The 21452-nt window shown below is 36.0% G+C and overlaps 2 long non-coding RNA genes across 2 annotated transcripts in view; both read right to left on the bottom strand.

Annotated features, from left to right (window-relative positions):
• LOC126823912 (uncharacterized) overlaps positions 1-14300 on the bottom strand; it is a 46188-nt gene extending 31888 nt beyond the window's left edge. The window contains exon 1 of the long non-coding RNA XR_007681358.2: positions 13957-14300. This is a non-coding gene — a long non-coding RNA (uncharacterized LOC126823912). The remainder of the gene's footprint in view (positions 1-13956) is intronic.
• Positions 14301-17727: 3427 nt separating this feature from the next.
• On the bottom strand, positions 17728-20490 carry LOC126823913 (uncharacterized). The gene is made up of 4 exons (XR_007681359.2): positions 20316-20490; positions 19578-19648; positions 18644-18728; positions 17728-18337 (listed from the first exon to the last, which is right to left on the bottom strand). It is a non-coding gene; the product is annotated as an uncharacterized LOC126823913 (long non-coding RNA).
• Between the last annotated feature and the right edge of the window lie 962 nt (positions 20491-21452).

Raw genomic sequence — 21452 nt, 5'->3', positions numbered from 1 at the left:
TCGTCCGACGTATAAAAAACAACACTCTAGCTGAACTTGCCGTCAAAGAAACAAATAATATGCAATCAGCAGTTAAAACCAAAACTTGTGGCTATCCAAGATGTCAAATATGAAAAATCATAAATATATCCGACCATTTCCATAACAAACCATCTGGCACACAATTTCCAATATTACACAAACTTTTGTGCAGTAGTTCAAACATAATTTATCTAATTTCATGTAGACAGTGTGACAAACAATACGAAGGAGAGACCCAAAAAGCACCTCGAGAAAGAATTAACGGTCCCTGGTCGGACATAGACAAACCGGTCTCAATTCACTTCAACCAACCAAACCATGACATTCCCGTTCTCACTGTCACGCCAATAGAAAAGACTAAGTGCAACTTTGAAACTAGAGAAAAAATTAAAACGTTTGGGCTAACAAGAGAAAAATTATGGATTGATAAATTGAAAACAACACAACCCCCCCCCCCCCCCATCCCCGGTCTGAATATTTATACGGCTAGCGCAATCGCTCCTTTTGTAGTCTCATTTATCGCAACAGTGTATCCAAAATCATTAGAAAACACTTTACTGATCTCCAGGAAAATCACCGAAAATCTTCACACAGAAACTTATAATTTGCATATTCCAAATTAAAAAATCTGAACGACATCTTAGTGCATGATAAATTAGACTAAATAACACCAGTCTTCGACTCTTCATCCTAACCCAAAGCAAATAATATATCAAACCCTAGCCCTAACCCTTAGTAAATAAAATCAACTAGTTATAAGAATCCCTCGCCCTAACCCCGGGATAGGGAAAAGAACACATTTTTAGAAAATCCAAGCCTTAGTAGGAAACACACTAACGTACCACAAGAGACAACGAAGGAAGACCATCAGCTCCACCAAAAAAAAAAAAAAAAAAAAATACCCAGCGAAATCAAATTTGTATATATAAATCTAACGTATTGTATTTTTTTTATTTTTTTTATAAAACTAGTCAGTTATATCGAGGCATGAATCGTGTTTTCCTTTGGCGTTCGTCACTTCCGATTCAGGAAACCTGTATTACTCAGCTATCGTAGCAATGATCTCTGTGTTAAAATTATATTTGGAATGTGTTTAACCAGCTCTATCACATATGTGATAATGACTGGCACCAATATTGTCCTTTAAGTAAACAAAGGATTATAGACTGCATCATTATTCATTATTAGTACTCTTCATCTGGTTAGAGGTTAACAATGTAAATGAGTAAAATACATGAGATAAGTTGACGTGTATCTTAAATATTCACTCATGAATCAATCAACTATATGATCCGAAACTCACTCTGGAGTGCGTTCTCAGACAATCAAGGATTACAGAGGGTTCCTGGATAACAAATCACGTTGAGGGATGGCATAGCAAGATGAAGAATACCAGTACAAGTCATCCAAATATATTTAAATTCATAAGTATTGTGTTAGCCGAACAATCTTTCACAGAAACTATAATTCTTCAGTTAGAAAACAGAGGACGCTTAATTACCGCCTAGAAGCGTTGAACACCGTTTAAATGAAATGGGGTTTAGCGTCCTACTGTTCTTCTCCTATACTGGGCTAATTAAGACGTGTGTTATGAGGGAAATTTTGCCCGGGCAGCGGCACTATGGCCTACTTTTACATTGAATTCCAACGGCCAAAGGATCTTTTACGTGCACGCCAATTTATACACGGGACCTCTGTTTTTCGGTCCCATCCGAAAGACTAGACAGCTATCCTTGTCAGGTCCTCCGTCCTGCACGACAGACAAGGGGAAACCGCGTCGGAAAATCCCGATGAACTTTCTCGGCCGATGCAGGATCGAACACGCGACCTCCAGGCTAGGGAGACAGCGTCTTACCCATTTAGCCAAAGATACATTATGTCAGATTTAGATAAAGAGCTGATCATTCTTGCTATAATAGCTCAAAAATAGATAATGTAAAATGAAAATATTGAAAATCTCATTCAAATTACTTCATTCTGAGTCAAGTTATCACCGTAGTTTTGACAAGATGTGTGCACTGTGGTAACCAGAGCACTGGTATATTGGAGACTCCGTTACCCGTGGTAATTTTAGATAAACCCCAGATTGAGACGGTCAATTCACAATTTGTGGTTCGGATCAGGAAATACTTGAAACGATTCATATGTCTAAGTTTAGTATAATTAGTTTATAACTGATGCTCGATGTCAATGAAAGGTTAGAGATGTTTACCGGTAGGGTATATCAGCTTAGAAGATCTTCTAGGAATCGATACATTTCATATAGCATCTCGGGCGCAGGTTGATGAAGGGTTCTTCAGAAATTGAATACATACAGCGCATGTAACTTAATACGCTAGATTTATTCTTGGATGTAACCTAGCAACCAACAATACGGCCAATAACTATGCTATCATTTTCCCGAAATGATCTTTTCACTGGCTTTCTTAAAAGAACGGTTCACTGTTCCGTATGATGCAGAAGCGTCTTGCGAAAATATAGTCTTTGGTTAATTAGCAAATCCCTATTAGGCATGGTGGCTCGGTAGTAGACTAGTGAGGTCGCTAGAATATCCCGACTAGATGTCCCGAGTTCGACTTCCGGTCTGGACCGAGAAGAACCACCCAGGCAGTCAAATAAGAGCATTTACATCCTGATCAAATAATCATTTAACCACAAATTAACCACTTAAACTGACGGAACCATGTTTCTGTTCACTGTTACAAACTTCGGAAAATGTTAAACTGACCTCTTTTCTCTCTAACGTACTTAGGTTTTCTTTGCATGGACAACAATAATATTCCATCATATAATTTTGAAATGCATTCCTAGGGGTTTATAATGCTACATTAGTACCAATAGGTACAATTAATAATGGAGAACTATTCCCAAAACATATACAAGTCACAATTCTATGGAATACAATTACTGCTTATTAGAGGCTTAAAATCTGGTCTTTATCAAGCAATGATACAATATGAAAATATAACATGGCAATATTATATACATGTGCACAGCAATACTTGGTTAACACTGACCATCCAGAGACACTCTTAAAATTACCTTGAAGGGAACTTAACTCAAGGTAATTATGCTCTCGGGTAATCCGCATCACTGGAAGGCATTAAGGGAGTAAGAGTATCACACACATGTACATATTTTCCTTCTGTTCTTAGGGGGTTAGGTGGCCGAATGGTCAACGAGTGTGCGTTTGATCATAAGGTCTGTCATTGAGTCAAGTGTACGTGACAAGGAGTAGGGTTGCCTGTCCAACCTCGTGGGTTTTCTTCGGGTCCTCCAGTTTCCTCCCACTGCTAAAAGACCCCTACGCGCTAGCGAATTATTGAAATGAAGATGAATCATATGTTAGTCCAGAAATGACCTAGTTTGTGTCGAGTCGAGTGAACGTTAAACCCCATCTCTCTTGTAGTGTCGTTTATCTCATAAACCTTAAGAATAACCTGTTTAAAAGTTACAGTGACAATTTAGTTGGCATCTGAACGAGTGTTAACTATCTTATCAATTATTGTAATAGTGTATTAAGTGAGTTACTGAAAACATAGGTTCAACGTTTTATTACTTTATTAAACCAATTGTAGCAATTATTATAGATTAATACCAAAGTGTGATAAACAAATAAAAGTTACTGTATACAAAGGCCTGGAACTCATATTAACAGCCTTGATTTTTACAGCCATGAACTCCAGGCGTAGCCTTTTGATATGGACTTCTTCCTAAATCAAACAATTATAATGTAAATCTTGGCATTGACTGTTGGTTCTCTAATTAATGTGCCCAAAAAAGAACACCCACAAAGTTTTATTTAAAAGTAACAAGACAGAGGGACATACCAAATTCGAAGATCGGGGACAACGAGAAGCAAATACATAAGCACGTGTTTTAACATGCCCGTTTCTGTTGTTTTTGCAAGTAATACATTAGTTTTAAACAGCTGCTAAAAATTAAGAATTAAAAATTCAAAACCCATCGCAATTATCTTTAGAAGTATATATTGCACTTTGCAGTGTTTAATTTAATGATGTATAACATCTTTACATACTATCTCATTTACTTTGATGAAGGATGCCAACATATTAATGAATATATTAATGTAGCAGCGGGAAACTGATCATAGAGGGCAGTATAAGTTCACCTATATATTATAGGATACCTTGTTTTTCATGGGTTACATATTCATACTGTCAACATATATTAGTAATTAATGGATTCTCTTAAATATAGACTGTACTTAATCTACCATTAACAAACAATCCACTGAAGTCAGTAATTTACTTTTCAATTACATACATATCAGCGAGAGAGAGAGAGAGAGAGAGAGAGAGAGATTGAGATTTCACAATATTAGATTCAATATGTTTAAGTCCGCTAGTAATTAATAATGAACGCTTTTCCTGAAAATATTAAGAATGTAAGAATGATCGGATATTTAGATGGTCGTTCATTCATTACGCAGCTAGATTACTTTGGTAGTGTATGCGAGGTTAACGGGGAAAGTGTGTGTAGTCGTTCAAATAAGACGAAACACCGGGAGCTCTGAAAAATTACAAGCATTGAAGGGAGATAATCCGTTATTAGTGTGTAAATTATTAATTTTTTTTGTATCTGTTTGATGTTGTATTACAGTAAGTATTCTAACACAACCTTAAACATTACTCACAACACAAAGACAACTTTTAGACGGACAGAAATACTCAGTTAAACATACATTATGGAAGAGCTAAATCTGTCTATTGCAGGTCTTTCTTTAGGCCTGAAATGTTATCTTAATTATTAATAAGACATTAATTAACTTATCCAGACCATAATCAACTCAGGATGGGATCGCTAGCCTGCGATCTAAAGTGGATTGTGAGACGATTTACTGCATAACTTTCCTTCTCGATTTAACGATTAAATGGTTAATCGAGACTATGCTGTTTACCGTACTGACTTTAGTAATGATGACCGAGGCTAGGCAGAAATTTCATTCGCTTAGTTATCGGTTCATAGACATATTTGATCAATTTGAATGAAATTTTCAGCAAATTGCCTTTACGTTATCTAGTTTTTAAATATTATAGTGAGAACTGCCAACTCGTTATCGAATCTCCCATAATGTATCTTTAAACACATCTTTCGGAAAGAAATGAAATGGGGTTTACAGTGTGATGGGTCATACAGTGTACTATGGGTGAAATTGTACCAGGGCAGCGTCAAAGGTTCACGGGATCTCGACTTTTCGTACCATCCGAACGACAGAAACTGTTCCTTGTCAGTTAATCCGCCCTGCATCACAGACACGGGGAAACCACGCCGTAAACCGCAATGGTAGTGAACGCAAGATAGTCTTACTGTAATATATACTAACAGTCAACACATTTTATAACTAACAAAGATGTTCAAGCAGGCAGTTAAGAAGCATTTCTACGTTAAGCTGGAAGACACTATAATGGGGTTTAACTTCATATATTTTATATACTGTTCTGCAGTTACTATAGGCTAATTAAGACGCCAGACGCCATACAGTGTGCTATGAGTGAAATTTTCCCCGTATAGCGGCACTTCGGCCAACACTTATTCCAACTGTCAAGGGTTCTTTACGTGCACGGCAATGTGTACACGGGACCTCGTTTTTTCGTCACATCCAAACGACTAGACAGGAAATCTTTTACGTGCACGCCGATGTGTACAAGTGACCTCGGTTTTTCGACCCATCCGAACGACTAGACAGGAAATCCATCCTGCACCACTGACAATATGAAACCATACTGGAAAATCCTAGGAACTTTCTCGGCCAACACCGGGAGCGAACCCGAGATCTCTTGGTTAGCGAGTCGGCATCTTACTGATTCAATTTCTTTTGAATAAAACCATATAAATTACGATTAATGCTACTATTAGTATGCTATGTTAGAGTATGCAAATCAAAAGCTAAAATGCGGAGAAATAATCTATTTATCTTGTCTGGCAGTGTCAATTTGAATTATTTAGCCGTCGTGATTTGGTCTCTATATTTGCTAAACCCAACTCATTTAAGGCTAATGGCATACAGCGTGAGCATTTAAGATCTGGTATTGCGTCACGTGACATGGTTTCGATTCCCCGCTCGTGCTTGACAAGGAGTAGGTTCGCCTGTCCAACCTCGTGGGCCTGTTCTACAGTTGCAGGTTCTTTTGGATTCCTTTAACTGCTAAAGACTACTACGGTCAAGTGCATTATTGAAGTAAAATTTCTTATGTTAATGTTAGTTCTGAAATGATCTAGTTTGTGTCCAGTTGACGTTACCCAACCTCCGTCCCCCGATCCCACACACACCACTAACCCCCCCCCCCCTCTCTCTCTCTCTGTCTCTCTGTCTCTCTGATTAGTTGAATGACTGGGGTACTTGTATAGCGTGGTGGCTTATAGCTAACCTGATAAAATCAACAATATAGCTTTAGGTCACCGTAGGCCTACAGGTTTAGGACACATGGTTCTGGGATACTTTCATCCGAATACTCTGTCTTTCAACCCACCTTGCTTATATTCTCTTGATTCTACACTTGGTGCTCGAAAGAAACACCCAGTTTAATTATATATACTGGTAGCATTATTAAGATCAAAATCGACATGATTGTAACGCTGTGTTTAATATACTGAATCGCTATCGTTTTTAAATGATTAAACATGTGTTTATTTCACACCCGTTTTTATGTGTAACAATTTATTTGAAGAAATGATCAATTCAATAAGTAATTCATATTTTATAACATTCCAGAGACAACAGGTGTTTGAAATGTACAAGTTGATCTACCCAATTATGATTGACATTACCGTGTTGTGGGTCGTTTTGTGGTATGGTGATTAATCACTCAGGTATTTCATAACGATGTTTAGTCATGATATCCTGTAAACACTAAAATATTGTTAACAGTTATATATTCGATTATAAATTGCATATTCAGGAAAGTAATAGATAGAGAAATGGGGTTTGACGGCTACTCAACATATTATTTTATTTCAGTATACGAAGGGGTCCTTTGTTGTGGGAGGAACCCGGAGGAATCCCACCAGGTTGCCGGCCCCCACCCTTGAACTCACAAACAGTATGCACCTGGTCTTAGAAAAAAATAAGTGTAGTTCCCTGTACAGATTCGCAATGCACGAGTATTTCCCTTAGCAGAGAATACACGTAGTTGTATTAATGGACATGCCGCTCGCAGTCTGACTAAAAGTATTACACTGTAATGACCATAGTACTGTGTCGAAATCATCACATAATTGCCAGGAAATAAATCATACTTGATCACTTTAGACTTTGGAGAGCAGACCACAATTTTATCATCGGTACTAATTTCGTACACGTTTTAATAATACAAATTATCCAATACCATTCTCAAAACACACCTGTGTATTCAGGTAGAAATCCTAATTAAAACAAGGTAATGAAAGAGTGGAATCTGATAAGTATGCTACCCAGAATAATCTTTGTTACATCATTGACACTTAACCTTAAATATTGGGAATGCTACAGCAAATGTGATACCAAATGATAGCATCTTTAAATGTAATTAACAAAAGCTTCTACAAAGAGCTCAGTCTATGTTAAATCACAACTCATTGCCTTGAATTCTTTGGAATGGTGCCATCTCAACTTTCCTACAAAAAATGAAAGCAGTGAGATCGGCACGAAATGCTATGATAAGATTTTCAAGGATTACAAGAGGGAGAATGAAGCAATTGTGACTTTTAGGTTAATTAGCTAACTAATACTTAGAAGCAATCAATACGTAACCTATTATTTAAAAGGTTGGACTAGACAGACATACATCAAATAAATTAACTTTATACACATCAAAGAAGTCATTAAGTATATCTATAAGCTATGATTTTAATGGGAAATTACCGACTTTGGTGATCTTGAGCTATTTCACAATATATTTCAGGTTTTACAGTATAAAGATAATATTCTACTAATGATAATGTGTATCGCCTTACTCTTTAAATTAAATCAGGGGCCATAATCCAGAAAGTTATGGTCTGAAATACTCAAATATCGAAATGGATCGAGATCTTTGGGATATAAAGACATATTTTAAGTTTCATTACATTCGGATAAAAATCGTGACTTCTAGAGGGTCCACAACCTTCGTATTACACACTTTTATACAATTTGCGTACAAAGAGCGGCTATTTTGTCGGGAAGTTTCGTTTCTATTTTCCCGAAATCCGAATTCAACCTTCATTGTGGTTGAATGATGTTATATTTAAACAAGCTAAACAAAACACGATTTTTCGTACAATCAGGGGCTATAATCCAGGAGGTTACGGTCTGATATGCGTGAATATCGACAGGAACCAAGATCTTTGGGTTATAAACCTACATGTCAAGTTTCATCAAAATCAGATAAAACTTTTGACTTCTAGAGGATCCACAACCTTGGTATTACATACTTTTATACTATTTGTGTACAAGAAGTGGGCCATTTTGCTTTGTCCGGCAGTTTCGGTCCGATTTTCACGAAATTCGAACTCAACCGACCTTATGGTGTAACGGTGATATATTCGAATGTTTTGTTTGGTTTTTTTTAAATCGGATAAAAATTGTGACCGCAGTGGGACCACAAGCTAAAACGCGATCAGGGGCAATAATTCAGGAAGTTACAATCCGATATGCGCTAATATCGAAAAGAACCAAGCAAGATCATTGGGTTATAAACATGCATTTCAAATTTCATCAAAATCGGATAAAAATTGTGACCTCTATGTTATGCCATAGTTTGGTGTAATGGTGACATATTCGAAGGCATTTGTAAATCAGAAAAAAATTGTGACCCCCTAGAGGTACCACAAGCTAAAAACGCGATTTTTCTTACAATCAAGGGCCATAATTCAGGAAGTTAAGATCCCATATGCACGAATATCGATGGGCTATAAATTAGTATAAACCTGCATTTCAAGTTTTATCAAAATCGAATGAAAATTGTGACCTTTAGAGTGTTCTCGAGCTAAAAACTCGATTTTTCGTACAATTAAGGACCATAATCCATGTAGTTATGGTCCGACACATCTCAATTTCGACAGGAACCGATATTTCAAGTTTCGTCAAAATCGGATAAAAATTGTGACCTGTGAGTGTCCACAAATTGTGAACGGACCGACAGACAGACGAAAATATACGTCCACATGAAAATGTTTTTGAAGAAAACGTATATTCAGTTGGTCCACAATTACAAGATCAGACCAATAATTTTGCAAAGCGTGTAGCGCTGCCGTTAATGAAATTTGTCAACCATTAATGATGCACACATGATGATGTAGTCTTGCAACTACATATGTTACCATTTATTGAGTTATTTCTACGGTATAAGTCCTTACATGTAAAAATAATCAATTATTTATTTTATTATATACCAAAAAAAATTGTATTCTTATTTATAAAGGTCGATAGCAAATATATTATTAGAATGAATATCATTACAAAAACACGGTCATTTGGATGAACGGATAGGAAACATTTTCCGACTATTATTCAATCCCTGAAATGACGGTTAGAGATTTTCGTATAATATATTTATACAACCGAACAGCTCCACAATATCTAAAAATCTTTTTAAATCTGTAAACTAACATTTATATATCGATTAAGCGTAAAATATTAAGAGAGAAAAATATGCTTCGTATACAGAATGTGAATTAATTATTCATCAACTTGGTGTTTTCATCCTGATTCTAGTTAATAAACTAATTGAAAAAATATTCCGTGTATACAGATCTTTATCTGCTGTTGTTTATTATACTCTCAACTAGGTATTGTCTCTCATACCATAACACCAAGAGAATAATACACAAAAAACACATTGGAGAAACTAGACAGCCTTTAGACAAGAGAATCAGTCAGCATAAATCTAAATCCTCTACTACCAATTCAGCTGTGGCCCAACACACACAATCCAACCCAGGACACAGAATTAAAACGTATAGAACCCTGGCGGCCAACCTACCGATAGAAAAAACCCGCAAAATTATTGAGGCCATACACATTAAAAGAAACAGTCCAGACCTCAACCGCGACACAGGGATATTCCTGCCTAGTGCTTATGATGAACTTATTAAATATACCTAAATTATGTGTTTTCCATCACCCCCACTCATTCTACAGTACAGTGGATAAGAAACCTTTGAATTTTTATGAGTTTTATTATTTTTCATTTTTTCTAATATTATTATCAATTTATCAGTTATATCCACTCTATTTCTTAGAATTATTACACATATGGGTTACTCTAGTCTAATTGTACATTTAATCACACAGACATATAAAGTTAATTACCATTATCTAAACAAACCATGGTATATCATAATTGTATTGTAGGTACTATCCCATTCTGCCGGTAGTATTGTATCTATCATCATAGCTACCTAATTGCTTAACTATACTCAATGGCTACTCTTCACACTTAATTAGTTTTTGTAGAATAAACCCCTTTGATCTTGTTGTTGTCCTGTATGGTTTCATGAATTGTTGTTACAGTTTTCTGTATATATTGATCTCATTATTCTTGTACTACTGTATTAGCTTGATAACGTTGAGAGAATACTCTTCGAAACGTCGCCCAAATAAATAAGTAGCTGTTTTTCCATAAGTATGTGTTTTTTGTGTATTGCTCTACCCAGTTACTAAATGCCTCTTAAAGATTACCAAGAGAATAGTTTAGTATTAACCATCTCATGCTCATGTATGACCATCTACTTAAAGGACAATATTGGTTTCAGTCAGTATAAAATATGTGATAGAACTGGTTAAATACATCCCAAATATAATTTTAACACAGAGATCATTGCTACGGGAGATGTGTAACAAGCACGTGAAGAAACGTGAAGTGACGACAAACATGACAAATACGAGTTATCGTTCTATATATCTGACTGAAGTAACGAGCTATAACAGACAAACGATCGAATTTCATTTCACTGATAATTCAGTTGAAGATGAAAAGTTATTATATGAGACGGTGAGAGGATATCTGACAATTCAAAAAAAAGAATTGGCTGTCGCTAGATAAAAGATAACGAACAAATTAGAAAAAGTCCGTGCATTACCATGTTTTTTTTATTAAGAACAGAATGAATAAAAACGGGGGAATGCACGTGATTTTTCTATTTTTCTCGTTTTTCCCTTATCTAGTGACACCCAATTCTAAAACAACACTTTATGATAAAAGTGTAACGGTCGTGTACTTTATCCCTTATCATCAGATGGTGGGATGGGATTGGCATTCAAAGCGCGAAATAATGATATAGACACGTGTGATATCACAATTAATGCTTTGCATCAATGAAATTGAATCACAATACTATTAATTTATTATAAAATTGACGTCAAACGGGGTGTCGAATTTCTCTCTTTAAAAAGCTTAGTGTGTATGTATGCCTACGTAATTTATAGAGAATGATGGCAAAATGCATTATCAACTGTCAAATTTCCTTAACAAGAGCCTGGCAAACCCCCTCCTGCGAAAAAATTCCTGGATTGGCCTATGGTATGATGACCTATTCACTTCAGAAATAATCACTGAATTAAAGAAACATACGGTGAGCATCACTGGCTGACATCACCCTTAAAGGGACATATTATGAAGAAATTAAATTATGATGGATTTTCCCTTTTCCTAGATATTGCTACAATTAGAAAGTCACAAAGTTTCTGGAAAAAAACCAACTACTAATATCTTCAAGATAGATAACAAGAGAGAAATTGCCAGTTGGTGACCATATGGGGCTATCCGGGGCTGAAATTTTGAGAATAGGGACAGCTCTATCCGGGGAGTGGCGTATACAAGGGTAGAGTTCTATGATCACTTCCAGTTGCGGAATTATATACCTCCTTCGGTCAACCCCTAGTGCAAAATGAAAATGTGACGCTCCCCCTAAAACCCCATAACCTACAACAAAATACGCCCAGGGGCCATAATTCAGGATGTTACCGCCCCACATATATTTTTATGTTTCACCAAAATCGGATCAAAATTGTGACCTCTAGAGGATCCACAGCCTTGGTATAATACTATATGCGTAAAGGTCAGCATATAAAAACGTTCATGAATTAGATACATTATTTATCACGAATTCCACCAAATTTAAAAAATATATATCCAACAAACAACAAACAACGATGAACCTAACTAACCCTACACACTTTTAAAAATCAGATCAAGAACTTCACGGTTTAATCTTGAAAGAAACCCTACAAGAGTCAGTCGACTGTTAAAGGAGATATCATTCGTGATGTGACGGACAGACGACAACTTAGAGGATAGACTGCAAACAATTCTATGTCATCTATTATGATCCATAGAAACAGGTTAAATATTCTGATTCAAGAGTTCGTAAAGTACGTGTAATGATAGTAATAATATATGGTTATTTGCGTCTGATTCAATCAAACAACAGAAACCAAATCAATTTAGATAAACATCCTGGCATAATACACACTTATATCTACATTCCAAAGTCACCCAATCGGTTATAGTGAGTTATGTAATAGAAATTACACTTTCAGAAGAGAGAGAGAGAGAGAGAGAGAGAGAGAGAGAGAGAGAAATGGGGTTTGACGTCCACTCGACACTAACTGGGTCATTTCGGGACTAACATGTGGTTTAATTTTATTTCAATAATTCGCTTGCGCGTAGGGGTCTTTAGCAGTGGGAGGAAACCGGAGGACCCGGAGAAAACCCACGAGGTTGAACAGGCGACCCTACTTCTTGTCACGTACAATCGGGGATTCGAAACCACGCCAGTTGACTCAATGACAGACTTAATGATAGAGCGCGCACGTGCTAACCACTAAGTCACCCAACCCCCCCTTTCAGAAGAGAATGAGCGTGTTGTATTTATGTTTGAGACGCAGTTGAATAATTTTGTATTCAAATATAAAGATATTAAATGGAATGTAATTTAACGTCTCGTCAATAAAATGCTTTGGGCATTTTGAGACAAACAAGGTATTTTAAATTTAGTAATAGTATGCACTTTAAATTGGTATTTGTTTTAACAAAATAGGTCGAAACTATATGACTATTGTGTGCCGGCGCCAAAAGTATGTTACTCCCTGGCACCAAGAACACTTGCTATACCACATGGTGCCCAGGAAGAGTTAGAATACAAAGCAATTTTTAATGTATATATATTTTCACTATATATATAACCAGTATTTGTTTTGAATAGCAGGTGTTCGCAGTGTTCGCCATCATCATCAACCAATAATAAACAAGGTAACAGCAATTCCTACAAAAGAAAATCTATAATACCGGATCTAATGTCGGATATCATTTGACATTCTTTTTGTATTAGTGATTATAGTGATTTAAGAAATCGGACCCTTTTCTGATAAAATCATTGATTTACAGGAAGATGAAAGCTGTTTCGTTTTCGATCAATGATAAAAGATAAAAATCGATCCATATGAAAATCATGATCAGGAATGCAGAAAATTCATTGATTAGTTGCATAACGGTAATAATAGCAAACATGGTAATAATAGAGTTGCCTCCCATAAAAAAAACCCCCAACAACCCAACAACCCAACAACCTGTAATTCTAAGATACAGATTTCAAACACGTGCTGGGAAAAAATTGAGTCTACTCAATCAGTAATGATATGCTTTGATGTTATCTTGTTTGAGCTTCGAGAAAATTATGATTTAGCAATTACGATTTAACACACATTTATCATTATGTAGACAGATATTATTACTACCATCTTTCTCAACGAGTTACAAAATAGATAGTAAACAAAGTGCATTACTCATTCTTGAAGAATTTCAACGCCTGTTTTGTCGAAAATAATTGGTGGTCTTAACCCACCTGTGGATAGTCGGAGACAAAACTGTGGTCTACACACGGTCTACAGCTGATATGGATTTTCAGACCAGACTGGAATATTATAGTGATTACTGAAAAATTAGAATTACTTACCTTATTTCACACTATAAATAAAACAATGAAATCTTAGATATGTGGTAGATATACACGTCTGAATGCATGTAGAGGGCGGTGTGACATATAGGGTGTCTTGATCGTCTGCTCGACACGAGACTTGATTTGAATCTATCCGTCTGTTCAGCTACAACTATTACAAGAATTTAACGATCCAGGCTTTATTTGACAGCTTGCTGCAAAAGCTAAAATACTAAAAGTGAATCATTTACAGTAAACATCTGATATAAACACGGTAAACAGCATCACTATTCTTTAATTCCTTATTATAGGGAAACAGTGAGATCAATATTACACTGTGGTGCCGGTATAATTTCCACCCAGTATCTATTTTTAAAACACGTATATTTTCCCCTCGTTCCTTACATAATTCGCCAACATTCCTTTCTAAATGATGTTATCTCCCTTTATCTGAGGGACTATTGACAATCGCTAAAACCTTTTAAATGGGTGGGGGGGGGAGTAAAATGAAGACGGGAATATGCCATTCAGTGTGCTCCGAGGGAAAGTTTGTCCAGACAGCGCACTATAACCTAGTCTTATACCGAATTCCAACTGCCAAGGGATCTTTTACGTGCACGCCAACGACCATCCACACGACTAAACGATGAACTTTCTCGGTCAACACGGGGGAGGGGGTGGCGGGTAGGGGGACCGAACCCGCGACCTCCATGCTAGAGAACCGGTGTAGCCGGTGTCTTACTCACTGAGCCATAGTGGCTCCCATGTTTCGTCACAGTTTTGAGACCATACCTACTACCCTTATTGACTTTCTTATTTTCAATCCTGGAAATAAGGCTAACTGTCCGGTACAAAAATTTATGTCACACCTCTGGTGTATGTCATGTTCCTTGGCACGAATTTGTCTTTTTGTACTATTTTATGTCCCCCGCCTTTCGAAGACTATTAAAATTGGTATGTCTGTAAGCAGAGATAAGCAGTTTGATTAGTTGATGTTTTGGGACACGATAACTTTGGTCCCAATTAAGTGAGAGTGATGAAACTTGGTGTATATAGTTTCATCACATTAATACCTCTGTGACACTACAGGTAGGGTTACGTCGTGACTCTACTTCATCACGGCACCGAAAAGCGGTAATGTGACACTATGATCAATTCGGAACTAACTTTGACTTCACGTTGTGTTTAAAACTTCAAGGATCAATTGACTCTGGAACACTTTGTTGGTTAACTATGTTTTTATATCTTTATAACATCGATAATGCAGAGGTTACATAAAGGAAACTACACACACAGCTATGACATTAAATATAAGCTAAATATAAGTTCTCTATCACTTAGCGCGTGTTCTGTGGCGAGAGCCATTCCGGCCCCTAAGCCGAGAAGGCTATGGGTATGATGTTCCCCTGGAACTCAGAACGATGTCTCTCCTAGGATCTCTAAACGATGTCTGAAGGGAAATTTAACCTCGCTCTTTCTTATATGCAAATTAAACTCAGCTATTAGGGCGGGACAATTACCATTTTGGGGTAAGTGTTTCGAACTGGCATCGTTTTAAGTCAACATTATTCTATTTAATTGGACTAATCTGTGCACGGGATGACTTGACGATAGTACCCTACTTTCAGGAATTGGTGATGGCAGGAAATGTCTGTGAGTTAGTCTAAGAAACTTGAATCTTGCAAAATACCTACTTAGTCTATTTCTCGTTGCCACCCATTTGTCTAACAACCACTTCAACATATTAAACAGAGCACCTTTCATAGAACTAAAATAAACCCTATAGTATTACACCTTGACTAAGTTCGATAAAGAGCATTTTTGGCTCAAGGTAAGCAGAGTAATAAGCAATTTGATTGGTCGAAACTTTGGCGCTTGACAACTTTGATTCTAATTGAGGAATAGTGATGAAACCTCGTGTATAGTTTCATCACATCAATACCTTAGCAAAGTACGATACTGAGCATTTTCTGCCTAGGCAAAATGGATAATTCAACTTGATTGGTCGAGACTTTGAAACACAATAACGATCCTTCTAATTAAGGTAGAATGTTCAAACTTGGTGTGGGTGTCTATTAGGCGAATGCCTTAACAGTGTTCGACCATGCGCATTTCCACTAAGGCCAAGAAGAGATAAGCAATTTGATTGGTTGAGACTTTGGAACATGATAACTCTGCCTTGAGGTATATAGATATTTAAACGTGATGTAGATGTTCATTAGGTGAATGTCTTGACTGAGTTCAATGATTACTATTTCCTACTAAAGCTAAGCACAGCTAAACAATTTCATTGGCCGATGCTTGATCGTGAACATTTTCTGTTCAGATTAAGTATACAGTGTAGATAAACAGTTTTATGCTCGATACTTTTGAAAAAGATAAATGTCCGTCTCCGTCCCGATTACGTTTCCGGAGCATATCCCATAAACCGTTCAAGATATCATTATGAAACTTTTTACAAACATCAACCAACCTATTACAGTAGTTGTGCCTTTTGCTATTTAGGAAATTCTTGTATGTATGTTTTTGTGTTGCCATGGATACAAATTTGACTTAGTTTTTGGTGTACAATTTTGTTTCCGGAACATATCTCATAAACCGTTCAAGATATGTTTTTGAAACTTTGCACACACATCAACCTATTACACTAGATGTGCCTTTTGATATTTAGACATTTTTTGGATTTATATTTTTTGTGTTTCCATGGAAACAAATTTGACTTAGTTTTTGGTGTACACTTTGTTTCCGGAGCATACCTCATAAATCATTCAAGATATGTTCATGAAACTCTGTACAAACATCAACCTGTGGTATAACTAGTAGTTGTGCCTTTTGTTAATTAGACATTTCTCGGATTTAATAATTTTTGTGTTTCCATGGAAACAAATTTCTCTGTTGAATGAATTTTTCCTACACGTTTGGTATATAATTATTATTCTAGAGCATATCTCAAAAACTGTTCAAGATACTTTATAACACTTCTATATTCATCAACCTATTTTTTTCTTTTCTGATGAGAGTTCTTCTGTTCCGATTTTGTTCCCGGAGCATATTTTATTATCCGGTCAAGAAATATTTTTGAAACTTTGCACAAACATTAAACTATTATATTATCTGATGTATAAGCTTAATGTTTAACATACATTAGCTGATTGAGGTAGGCAAATGTTATTGAGTAGCGACCGTGCCTTGCCGAGCTACTGTGATCAGAGTATGTATCTTCTGACTAGTCCCATTGATATTCCATGACGTTGTTTTTCCTTGTTTTTCCAAACAAGTGCAAGGATGCGGGATGATGATGACTAGTCATCTTGTTGATATTGTTAATACATTTCCACCACAGAGTTACAATAGCAGATACAAGATTTGTCAGCTAGAACTAAAAAATATTATTTCCAGGCCTGCTGCGGGGGGGGGGGGATAACAAGGTAGGTGTCTAGTCGTTCGGATGGGACGAAAATCCTAGGTCGTTCGCGTGCAAGTATAGTAAAATAGCCCTTGCTTATTGGAATTCGATATACGAGTAGATCGTAGCGCCGCTGCCCCATGGTATTGCGTACGCCCGTCATTGTTGGACATTAAACCCACTTTCATTTCATTTCCATGCTTCGGTTGCGAAATACCCACACCCACAAGCCATTAAATATAAGTAGAATGGCAGATCTTGGAATTAACTACTAGCTAGTCTAAGGTAGCGTTTTCCACGACGTTATCCTTTTATGGAGGTTCCATTAGGGTTCTATAATTAAAAACTCAATATTGGGACATACAAAGCAATAACCCGTTGACTAAAATATGACTTCGTTTTATTTGAAATCAATACGAATTACATAAATATACAAAACATTTTAAATCATATCCATCAACCCTTCATCTCAGTTAAAAACTGTTTCGACAAAGAGTGTCATCAAAATTTGAAATGCTTTACAACTAGTAACTTGTACTAAATTCTCTAAAAACAACAGTTTTGCTAGCATTCTGCCCCATTCATTTAGCAAAATAACATCCGGTCCCAGGAATCATACATAAATTGATATTTAAATGGTGATCATAAAACCATTAATTTTTGTTCTGAATGAATCTTATGTTTTCTCGTTTAATTATTAAAGATTTGTGTTTTTTGTTTTGAAGTTGTATATTTCTTTTATTTGATTGTACTTATGCAATTACGGCGGTATGAAATTTAAATTTCATCATGAGCATTAATTATTGTGCCGTATTGAGACCACTTTGTATTTCCCGCCATTAAATCATCGAATGTTATTCCACTGTCAGAAGGACTTGCACCATTTTTATATTTCTCCGGCAATTCCATCATGTACTGTGGCTTCCTGTGGAAGCCCAGATCATCCAATAATTGAACGAGTTCATCCTTTGTCAAGCTTTCAACATGGAATGTCTGAAAATATAAAATGAAATACGCATTTAGTTAAAATTACAACTAATTATACATATATATATATAGACCAGTAGATTAGTTTACAAATTTGAATTGTGAATAATAATATTAATTAAAGACCTCAAATGCCACATAAGCACGTTCATTTTGATTGATCAACACAAACACAACACTTACAGCCAAAGGTATTGCTAATGCAATAATGGTTCGCTACTGGTGGCTAGAAAGATGTTTAAAAATAGCCAGCCAACTCCGGAAGTAGATTCAAATACCTATTCTGGTTTCAAAAATTAGAGAACAACTTACATAAACATGTGTCTTGAGTTCATCAAACAGTCTTATCTGTGGTGTAACCGTTTCAAACGTAGTACTTACAGAAAAGATAGGCATGCTGTCATATCGTTAAGGCAAACATTACTGAAGTACCCTTTCGAAAAAAAAATATAAACGTAACATACCTTTTCGAAAAAAGTATAAACATAATATAACACGTACTAATTACTGATTCGTTTAATTAATAGATGTATTCGGATAAAAAAAAATGATTTGCACTATATACTCTTATCATCTGAACATACCAGCGGTAGTATACTTATAAAGTATTATGTATAATATTATAAAGCAGCTTCTTCATGCACCGATTCCGGTTCTATTTTGTTATTATAATTATTGACTTTAACTTGCCAACCATCTACTTTCTAATTTTAGCATGGTGTCAAAAACTGTTCTAAATTTTACTTAAGACGCTTTACTCTGATGATGAAATTCAGACAATCAAATTCAACTTGAGGATGGGGGTGGGCTGACTGAATGGTTAGAAAGGAACAATGACTTGGTTGATATTGACTGAACGATTTACCATACCATCATCTCTGGTTTTTGGTGTAATCAGATGATCTCGTATTAAGTATATCAGAGCTCCTTCACAGGGTCATCCATCAGCATCGGTCCTTTCCTCTTGTTCCCTGTACTGGTGCGTTAATCATTATTTATCTGATATCAGGACAACAGAATTAACGCACTACCTCCAGAAAAGTTGCTATAACGGTATTGTGATCGTATAATATTGTTTACGGTGTTTTCCGTGCAGTGATGTTGAGCAGGCATTTTTGTGATTTAGAATCGAATATAGTCTCATTTGTTTAGAACTACAGCTTAAATGAACATCATTTTCTTTTCTTCATCCCAGACAAACACAACGCCCCATCAGCTAACCAAGGCCCCATTTATTAAAGGATACTATAGCTTGACGTCATCGACAAACCTGCTAATCTCAGGATATTTCTTCTTAAACTGTCAGTTCTTTTTTATCTGAAAGTGCAAACCATCGAAAGTTGCTATAAACCATCCTGGATACACTCGTGTATATCAATTACTTTATTTATCTTAGTCAATACTATCATTTTTCTGTCAAACGACAAATACGGGTGAAAATAACAACTATTTCTTTTTAACTACAATTTGTGGATATTTAAACAGTCTCTGCTTAAAGATACATTATGGGAGATTAGATAACGAGCTGTCAGTTCTTACTATAATAGTTAAAAAATAGATAATGTAAAGGGAATTTGCTGAAAATTTCATTCAAATTTATCCACTCTGAACCAAGAATTTAGCGATTGAATTTTGGGCTACCTCGGTTATCATTACTAAAGTCGGTCCGATAAAAAACATAGTCTCGATTATCCATTTTTTTAATTTAATCATGAATGAGCGTTGAGCAGCAGATCGGATTATACTCCAGTAAATATCGCAGACTAGCGATGACATCGAGAATTGATTATGGTCTGGATAAGTTAATTAATGTCTAATTAATAATTTAGATAACATTTCAGGCCTAAAGAAAGACCTGCAATTGGCAGATTTAGCTCTTGCATAATGTATGTTTAAATGATTCATTTTTCTGGGTCATATCCCGGAAGAAAATCAAAGCTATGTATTTAAAGAAAACTGCTGCTTAATAAGTCTTTATACTTACATATATATCTCCATCCTTTATTCTGCGTCCACCAACTATGATTGTACTAACTGTTAATAATAAAAGTAATATTCTAATAGCCAACATGATGTCTTAAGACAACAACTAACAAAACCCAGACAAGAAATGATATAATTTTTAAGAACGGATTCAACTGAGTAAACGTGGACGAAAAGGAAAATCTATATCTCAAAATGTAAAGTTCTAAAATTTAACATATTTTTCTAAATGGGAAATGAAAAGGCGTTTAACGTGCTACTGTGCTGCTCTGACTGGGCTAATGAAGACGGGCATACGCCATAGAGTGTGCTATGAGGATATATCGCCCAGACAGCGGCGCTACGGACTACTCTTATATCGAATTCCAACTGTCAAGGGATCTTTTAAGTGCACGCCAATGTGTTCACTGGACTAGAAAGCTGTCCTTGGCAGACCCTACGTCCTGCACCACTGACAAGGCCACGCCGGAAAATCCCGAACCCGCGACCTCCAGGCCAGCCAGCCAATGTCTTACTTACTTAGCCACCGTGGCTCTGTTCTAAATGGGAAAATGATGTTAAATTTGGTCTTAATAGCCCAATACTCAAGACTTCTGAAGAAAGAGAAGACTCATCTGGATATATGAAAAAAATTACTATGAAAAGAAGCTTTACGAAACTATGAATACCTACATGATATATTGATATCTAATCTTGTTAAATGCAATATATAAAGCACGGGTAGACTTATTTGGATAGAATTTAAGTTATGAGGTTTTTATTGTCTTTCACTTTCTATTTCTTTCCCCTTTTTCAAATGGAAGTTACAGCACATCAGACTCGCTAATTTTTGCGGACGTTTACGGTATTGAGTTTCTTATAGTTCGATTTTATAATATCAACTATTCTTCATGGTAACAGCTTTCACTCGAATATGTAAACGTATTCAAAGGAAATGAAATGAAATGGGGTTTAACGTTGTAGTTTTCGTATTCAAAGACAAAGTTATTAATCGTATAGGGTTTAACATGGTCTTTTCTAAACGCTGCTTATCGTAAAAATAACCAGATTTTAATGTGAAACAATCATATCTTTCTTTTTATAAAAAAAAACAAAACAAAATGACACAAAGAAACTTTACCAAGAACAATTCATTTTA

This window comes from Patella vulgata, chromosome 6 (genome assembly GCF_932274485.2).
Source record: "Patella vulgata chromosome 6, xgPatVulg1.2, whole genome shotgun sequence".
Taxonomy (NCBI): domain Eukaryota; kingdom Metazoa; phylum Mollusca; class Gastropoda; family Patellidae; genus Patella; species Patella vulgata.
Note: the sequence above shows the minus strand (reverse complement) of the source record. Positions and strands in the feature narration are given on the sequence as shown.